The sequence below is a fragment of the Marmota monax genome, unplaced genomic scaffold (assembly GCF_021218885.2).
Source record: "Marmota monax isolate L192 unplaced genomic scaffold, Marmota_monax_Labrador192_F-V1.1 WCK01_AAM20220418_F8-fsc00499, whole genome shotgun sequence".
Lineage (NCBI taxonomy): Eukaryota > Metazoa > Chordata > Mammalia > Rodentia > Sciuridae > Marmota > Marmota monax.
Genome location: NW_026693013.1, coordinates 169,442 through 178,461, shown reverse-complemented (window position 1 = coordinate 178,461; position 9,020 = coordinate 169,442). Strand labels below are relative to the sequence as shown.

Here is a 9,020-nt window from a genome sequence, read left to right as displayed (position 1 = left end):
GGCAGCTGCATCTGAGTTCAAGACTCACTCTGCTTCATTGTCCCAGGGTCCTCTCCCAGGTGCAGCTGAAAGAGTCAGGACCTGGGTGATGAAGCACCTGCCCCCAGTCTCCCTGGAGGAATCTGGCCCTGGGCTGGAGGATCCACCATGACCACAGGCTGACCTGCTCCTACTCTGGGTCCTCACTGGGCTCTACTAACAGAGACTGGGCTGGGTGTTCACCCAGGGAAGGCCCTGCAGGGGCTGGCCAGTGTTTGGTCCACCCAGCCCTGAGGAGCTGGATCACAAACTCCTAGGACCCCTGCAACAACCAGGAGGTCTTCACCATGACCAGCCTGGACCCTGAAGATGCAGCCAGAATGACTGTGACCAGCCTGGACCCTGCAGATGCAGCCCCCATGAGTGTGACCACCCTGGACCCTGCAAATGCAGCCCCCATGACTGTGACCATCCTGTACCCTGCAGACACAGCCCCATGACTGTGACCAGCCTGGACCATGCAGATGCAGCCCCCATGACTGTGACCAGCCTGGACCCTGCAGATGCAGCCCCCATGACTCTGATCAGCCTGGACCCTGCAGAAGCAGCCCCCATGACTGTGTTCTGGGTGCAAAAGGCACAGCCTGGGGCTTCCTGCACAAGGGCTCAGGTGTCCTCAGCTCTGACCTTCCCCTCTGCCTATGGGGACAGTGTGGAGAAAGTGCCTTCCTGCCGGCCTCCGTGGCTCCCTTTCCACCCAGAGCCTCAGAGCCCTGGAATCCTGTTCCTCCTCTAATTCTCTGGCCACATCCCGTGGACTGCACAAGCAGGTGCCCTGTTGTGCTCTGCTTCATGAAGGCAGCATGCACGGTGTCTGGCCCCTGGTCACACAGATGCACAGGCCACCTGCTACAGGGGCTCCAATCCCACCCAGTTGCAGAACACCAGTGACCACCAGCTGTGCCTTCATTAACTGCTGTGTAGGAGCTGCACTGGCATTGGGGGTCAGAGCCCATGCAAGAAGACAGGACAGACACCACTTCCTGCAGTGAAGAAGAGACACATGTGTCCCTAGGGGCACTGAGGATATAACCCATGAGGTGGTGGCAGGTCCAAGGTCTCGCCACTGTGCAGGCCTGGTGCAGGCACTGTGCAAACCCAACTCCAGGGATCCCCGGCATCTGCTCCTGATGAGGCCCGTGGCCAGGAGAGAAGTGGGTGCTCAGAGAAGTGGACAGCCTGAGAGCTGAAGCAGAATGTGTGTGCTCCATGTCAGATGCCCATCTAACCAGTCACATTAGCAAGTTATAAACAACTTAATTAAACAGAAAGTGAAACACTAATTATCAAAGAATAAAATCCTCCATTTGTGGCTCAATGGTAGAGTGCTTGCATAGCATGTTGGAGGCCCTGGGTTTGATCCTCAGCACCACATGAAAATAAATGAATAAAATAAAGATGTTATGTCACTCAACTAAAAAAAATAATATTTAAATTAAAAATTGATGAAGAAGGAATATGGAAACACATTTACGAGAATCTCTAGGTTGAAATTTAAACATGAAAACAGAATTGCCCACAACTTCAGGAGAACCTTCCTGCCATTCCACAGTGGGCTGGGTTCACAGAGTGACCAGGTCAGCATGAGGAGGGACCAGGTAAATCAAGGTGTGTATGTGGATTGCTGCACCAGGAAATTATTACCAGGAGGAAGAGGTCATCAAAAGGGACCTTCTGGTCAGGAGAAGAGAGGATCCATGTTGTCCACCAAGTTGAAAACAACGTCACCCCACGTGGCTGTGAAGAAGTCAGACTCTGGAAACATCTGCATCACACACCAACAGCCTGTGCAGGGCAGGGGTAGGGCCTCACCACTGAGCAACAGAAGAGGTTCACACCTGCACATACTGGGGGAGAGTGCTCGAGAGGACACTGCAGCTCCTGTAGCTCTCACAGTCTGCCACCTGCAAAGCCAGCATGGTGTGGCTGAGGACAAGGTCACCCTCAGCAGGCAGCAGGTCCTGGCTGCCCTTGAACCAGGGCTCGGAACCTCTGACCCCCTTGCTGGCTGAACAGGGGAAACCATGCCCTGGGCAGTCCTGGGTCAGGAGCCCAGAGCTCTCTCCCACAGGCCCTGGCCTGGAGGGTCTTTCAGATCTTCATCTCTGCCTCTGAGCTGGGGAAGCTGGGCCTTGTTGGTCCCTGGGATCCTGAAACCACCCTCCATCCTCTGGGTGCAAAGCCTGGGCTGCTCCCAGTGGAGCTGCTGGCCTCCCCCTCCTGGCCACAGCTCCTGGGCAGCACCACAAGTATGCTGCTCTCCTGGCCAAAGTGCAAATCACCAGCTCTGCCTGCACTGCCCCTCTCTGTCCCTCCCTGTCCTGCACATGGTCTGACATCAGTCAGGGGGTCACATGCCAGGGCCTCACCTGTGCCCTTGAAATTGTCCAGCCCACAGTCTGCTCCAGCCTGAGTGAGCCCAGCTCCCACAAAATAGGTTCTGAGGATGTCATGATGTGTGTCCACCTGTGACTTATAGGAGGTTCAGGGAACCACTCCTGTCCAGGGTAAGAGCAGAAGCCTAAATATTCAACTCCCTCTTTACAAATATGAGCTGTTGGGCACAGTGCATCACCACTCAAGCTTCTGTGAGATTTCAGAACTGCATCATGGAATTCACTGTGATCCCTCTGTCATGATTATGTAGATGTGGAAAACACATTAATGGATGATGTAGGCAGAACAGAAAAATACACAAAAACAGTTTTACTTTCCAAAATGCTGCTGTGTGCTCCTAACTGTCCCTGATGCTCACATGTACTCTAAATGCTCCTCTAGGAGGCCTCCACCCAGAGCTGCTATATAGCAGGAGGACATGCAAATAGGGCCTCCCTCTGCTCATGAAAACCAGCCCACCTGACCCTGCAGCTCTGCACAGGAGCCCAGCCCTGGACTCCCAGCTCAGCCCACTCAGTGATCAGGACTGAACACAGCTGCTCACCATGGAGAGTGTGCTCAGCTGGGTTTTCCTGGTGGCTGTTTTCAAAGGTAATTGATGGAGAACCAGAGACCCTGAGTGTGTGAGTGGAAGGCGTGAGAGAAAGAGTGGACAAGTGGCAGTTTCCTGACCAGGCTGCCTCTGTGTTTGCAGGTGTCCAGTGTGAGGTGCAGCTGATGGAGTCTGGGGGAGGCCTGATGTACCCTGGGGGTTTCCTGTGACTCTCATGTGCAGCCTCTGGATTCACCCTCAGTGACTACTGGATGGAGTGGGTCTGCCAGGCTCTAGGGAATGGGCTAGAGTTGGTTGGAGAAATTAACCAAAATGGTGATACAACAAACTATGCCAACTCTGTGAAGGGCCAATTCACCATCTCCAGAGACAACTCCAAAAACACCTATTACTGCCACAGTCTTGCTGGGCACAAAATCACGAGCCACTCACAGCCTTGTAGATTCAAACAGCAATTCTTTATTCTCAAACTGTCACTGGCACTTTACACACACATTCTCGGCAAAATTCACATTCTGGGCAAAATCCCAAATACTCTCTCAATCCCTTGAGAACTCAAAGGGAACTGAAGGAGCAGGTGCACCTGAGGCAGCAGGATACGCCCTATTCCCAGCAGGGTACACCTTAAACCTGGAACTGCCCTAAACCTGGATTGTTCTAAACCAGGAATGCCCTAAACCCCAATCCACCCTAAACCCGGATCCGCCCTGGTCCTTGAGCAAGGTCACCTTACATGCAATGTCACTGCAAATGACCTGGGTCATGCCATGCGTCATTCTTACTTAGCAATGGCCCTCAGCATCTCCCCCCTTCTGATTAATTAAACAACAAGCAATGTGGCTTAAGGACCATGCCTGGTAGGTTGTCCAATTTAACATATGGTTCTTACCCATCATGGGAAAAACTGACCTCTAGGCATCAGCCTCCTGTCTTAGGTTGATACCACTGCAATTGGATCATACCCATCACTGATTACTGGTCCAGCATGCAGCCATATTTGTGGATAGGCCTATGCACCAGTGTGTGTGTGGGGGGTGAGGATCTTGCCTCACCTCTGTTGTCCCCCAATTTTGGCCTTGGTGCCAGTGTGGGGGGTGTGAGGTTCTTTGCCTCAACTCTGTTGGCCCCCAAATTTAGACCATCATTAGCAGAAGGGAGGAGGATACAGAAATGCCATGACACCAAGCCAATTGACGGCTCCTTTGGAAAAATTGCATCACTGGTGACACCATCAGCAAAGATATGCCAGCACTACCACAATTCGCTGCACCAAACGATTGTTCACAATGTATACAAGTGATACATAGTCCAGGCAAGTTCTGCAAGCAGTTCAAACCGGAGGAGTCTATCAATATGTCCATTTCCTCCCAAAGTAAATCGAGTCCTTGATTGAGCATTACTTGTTAAGTTATTTTCATTGATGCATCAGTTTATACAGTTTACTGTGATAGCTATCATAGAAGCTGTAGTCTGGTTTTATCTTTGTCTTCACCGGCACAGGGATGGAGATAGGAATTCTGGCAATGATGCTAAAGAGACATTATCCTGAACAGAATTATTAAATATGATGAAAAGGAAAGGTGAAAGTAAACAAACAGATCTGTTAACCTCCTTTAAAAATAATCCTTAACAGTTATTTACCTAATTTAAATTAGTAAACAAACAGATCTGTTAACCACCTTTAAAAACAATCCTTAACAGCTGTTTACCTAATTTAAATTAAACCATTTAAATCATGTGAATAAAAAAAAATAATAATTTGGATCCATTTTTTCATGAGTGCTCCTCATATATGATCTATGGACATACGCACACACAGACATACAACACAAAACACAAATGTGCACACAAATGTACAACACATAAGACAATAGTAAAGGCCTTGTAGCTTTACCTAGGTGAAATCTCCATTGCAATGTTTAAAAATTCCAGAGTCAAAAAATAAAACTGATCAGAAAAACATTAACCTAGGTTTGTATGAGCTCAAAAAATAAAATAGAACTTTATGATGTGGGAAAAAGCAATAATAAAATGGATATTGAAAAAAAGCACCCTGGTTAATCACTGTCGCAGATGTAAGAATAGCCAAGTTGGAGCTCTGGATATCAGCTGTTATGGATTTGAGTCAAATCATCTTCTTTTTGGTCTGTAGAAATTGCTTTGGTTAATCTCTCTGGAATCCAAATCGGCTGCTGTTCTCCCTGTGGAAAAACACAAACAGAACCCTGACTCCAGACAATCACTGGGTCAGGAACTTTCCATTGTACTGTTAGAATATCTTTCCAAAGTACCTTAGGCTAATGTACATTTTTTGGATACATATGTCTTTCAGCAGCACTAAGTCCTGATGAATCCAAATTTAAAAAGTTTAGAGTAAAAAGCATTATTTTAAGTTTATCTTTGGGGGATATATACCCCTTAAAGATCCTTTTAAATTTAAATCTTTCAAAAGCATTCTGCCTTAGTTTTTAGAATTACTTTAGTCCTTTTAATTTTTTGATGTGGTTTTAAACCAATTTCCTTCTAGTTTAATGTTTTCTAAATTGGCTCTTGTCTATAAATTTTAACACCCTCTTCTGAGTCTTCTAATATCTGCACCACCAGAAATTAAAGTTGATGTGCTTTTTGAAAAAAAATTACTAATAATCTCCTTGTTCTTCTATTTTATCCAATATTTGACTGTAAACTTCTCTCTTGTACCTTTTTCTATCTTGAATGTCTGTATCTAATACTTGTCTTAGCTTTTTGTATTTTTTATCTGAAATACCTTTACTTGACATTTTTAACCATTTTTTATCTTATTTCTATCTTCTAGTTTTTTTTTTTCCTAAGGTTTGTACATTCACCCTTAGTTGCTTTTTTTTCTCTTAGTTTTCTTTTGTTTCCTATTTTGTGGGTTTAAAATTATTGTCTTCCTACATGTTTTTTATCTTCCTACATCTTTTCTATCTTTTTTTCCTTTTAACTTTCTATACTTCTGTCTTTAAAGTTTTTCACTTCAAATTTTTAATCTTCTTTTTCTAAATATCTTTTATCCTATTATCGTCCCTTTTTTTTTAAGTAATGCCTTTAGGATTAACTAGGTTTCGAATGACACAATCTTTCCTCCATCATGAAGGCATTTTAACCACCTTCAATTTAACCTTTTAAAGCCTTTTGCAACTTACTTAGACATTTTACAACTTTTTACTTTACCACACAAAGATTATCTCATCTAGAAACATTTCTTTTTCTTTTAACCTTCCATATTAAAATATATTTCCACATCTTGAATCTTTTTATATCTTTTTTCTTTTTTCCTCCATGAAGGTATCTCGACCACCTTCAATTTAACCTTTTAAAGCCTTTTAATTATCATCTATACTGTACTTTTAAATGTACTTTTTCACCACCTACAACTTCACTCTTTTAAACGAGGCTTAGATTCTGTTTAAATTGCTTCAATGTTAGTTTACATGGCTGCCCTTCAACCAAAGGCTTTTTTTTTTTCCATTAAAAAGCTTTGTCTCAATCTGCCATGTACAAATATCTTTTTCTTCTTTCTTCCTTTCTCAAGCTTTTAAATTAAGTCTAGTTTCCTCAAAATCTTTTTAAACGGCATTTTACAACTTTTTACTTTGCCACACAGAGATTATATCATCTAGAAACATTTCTTTTTCCTTTAACCTTTTATATTAAAATATATTTCCACATCTTGAATCTTTTTCTATCTCTTTTTAACCGTTAACCCTTTTTATAAATTCACATTTTGAAACAACTCTTATAAAATTTCTGATTTAGACAAATTACTCCACTTTAATAAGATGAAAGACTTTCATGTTTTTTATGATACTATAATACTATAATTGAAACCCAACTGAAAATTTTTCTACTCTTTGTATATAAATTACACATGATAGAATCCTAACACTTAGTAACCTTGTTTTAGCAAAGACACAGACACAAAGCAATATTAAACATTTTTTCCATTTACCAATTTATGAAAACACACATAATGTTTAAATATATTAACTTATGGAACTGAATAAGTAAAGAGTACTTGATTTTATATTTAGTGATTGATATTTTAACACTTTAGCTTTGTAAATTAATCAGATGTCTGTAAAAACCAAGATCTTAGACAAATGTAGTAAACAGAACTAGCCATCTCTTTCTTGTTGAAGAAAAAATCTTCTACAGGATACCATGATGGTCCCATTGATATACTTAATAATTCGTCTTTATAAAGCCATGGGCTACATTTTTGTATTGTATCAACATATGTCCTAACTGTTTTTGGTCTTACTGGTGTGCCTCCTTCTTCTAACAATTTCTCTTCCTCAGGGGTGAACAACTTCAAACCTTGAGTCAACAATTTTCCCCTGTTTGCCTGAGAATGTTCTAGGGACAGGCAACTTGAAATAAAAACAAAATAAATCAAAACAAGAACATATTGTTGTTTGAAATGGTCACCCATTTTTTCGCTCTTCCTCAGGGGCGAGCAATTTCACTTACCTTCTCTTCAGATGTTCCCCGTATGGCCCGCCAAATGCCGCAGACTGGTTGGGCACAAAATCACGAGCCACTCACAGCCTTGTAGATTCAAACAGCAATTCTTTATTCTCGAACTGTCACTGGCACTTTACACACACGTTCTCGGCAAAATTCACATTCTGGGCAAAATCCCAAATACTCTCTCAATCCTGTGAGAACTCAATGGTAACTCAAGGAGCAGGCGCACTTGAGGCAGCAGGATACGCCCTATTCCCAGCAGGGTACATCTTAAACCTGGAACCACCCTAAACCCGGATTGTCCTAAACCCCAATCGGCCCTAAACCCGGATCCGCCCTGGTCCTTGAGCAAGGTCACCTTACATGCAATATCACTGCAAATGAACTGGGTCATGCCATGTGTCATTCTTACTTAGCAATGGCCCTCAGCATATTACTGTACCAGAGACACAGTGAGGGGACCTCAGTATGATCCCAGACACAAACCTCCTGCTGGGTGCCCAGGTCCAGCAGGGGGCGCACAGCACACAGGGAGCTCAGGGTCAGCTCAAGTGCAGGTGCAGAGGGAGGTTGAGAGCTGATTTCCTGCATCTGAGTTCCTCTCCATGAACCAGCTTCCCAGGGAGCCACCTGGACTTGTTGTCTGAATTAAACTTTGGCTTCTCTGGAAATATGAATCCTGATTTTTGAGATGTATTTTTCCTTGTTAATATTAGGGCATCATAGGTATCATTATTATTGCTTTTTCATTAACCCAGTGATAGACATCCATTGAGTATCAAAGCAGTTCCTCCCTGTGGTCATTGTGCTGTGTGCAGGACTGAGGTTCAGTCCTGGCTCCACCATGAAGGTGACTCTCAGAACTTGACAGTTGAGTCAGGTCCCACCTCAGGACTCTCTGCAGCATGGACGTCCTGGTGTGGAACAGGTGGCCCCACTGGCTGAGGCCTATGTCCACTCACTGCCCTCCCAGGGCGTGTTCAGGCTGTGATGTTTGTGCAGCTGAGTCAGAGCAGAGCAGTGGTTAGAGTCTTCTCCACACTCACTGCTCTCTCAATGCCTGTGAGCTCCTGTCCTCTCCAGGGTTGTGAAAAGGTGGTGGGTGTGGTGAATGACTTCCCAGATATGAAACATCTGGACGTTTCTCTCATGTGGACTCTGCTGCTGGATGAAGGTCAGTGCTGGCTGAGGGGTTTCCCACATCACTGCACTCACAGGCCTCTCTCCACCATGGAGCCTGTGGTGCTGAGAAGGTGTGGGATTTGCCTGAAACCCTCCCCACATTCACTGCATGGGAATGGCTGGTCTCCAGTGTGAACTCTTAGGTGTGCAATGTGATTGGCATTTCTGCTGAAGACTTTCCACATTCACTACACCTGGGTGTCCTGTCCAGTGGGATCTATCTGGAGTGTGAAAGGCTGGACTGATGGTGAGCAGCTGACCACATGCTCTCCATTCCTGGGGCCTTTTCCTTGTGAGAGGCCCCTGCACTCTCAGTGCTCCCTGGAGGCTGCCCTCTGGTGAGTCCCCTGGTCCCTGA

At 44.7% G+C, this 9,020-nt stretch overlaps 1 long non-coding RNA gene across 1 annotated transcript; it reads right to left on the bottom strand.

Annotated features, from left to right (window-relative positions):
• Positions 1-3,425: 3,425 nt before the first annotated feature.
• LOC131424492 (uncharacterized) lies at positions 3,426-8,001 on the bottom strand. Its single transcript, XR_009227608.1, has 2 exons — positions 7,484-8,001; positions 3,426-5,190 (listed from the first exon to the last, which is right to left on the bottom strand). It is a non-coding gene; the product is annotated as an uncharacterized LOC131424492 (long non-coding RNA).
• Between the last annotated feature and the right edge of the window lie 1,019 nt (positions 8,002-9,020).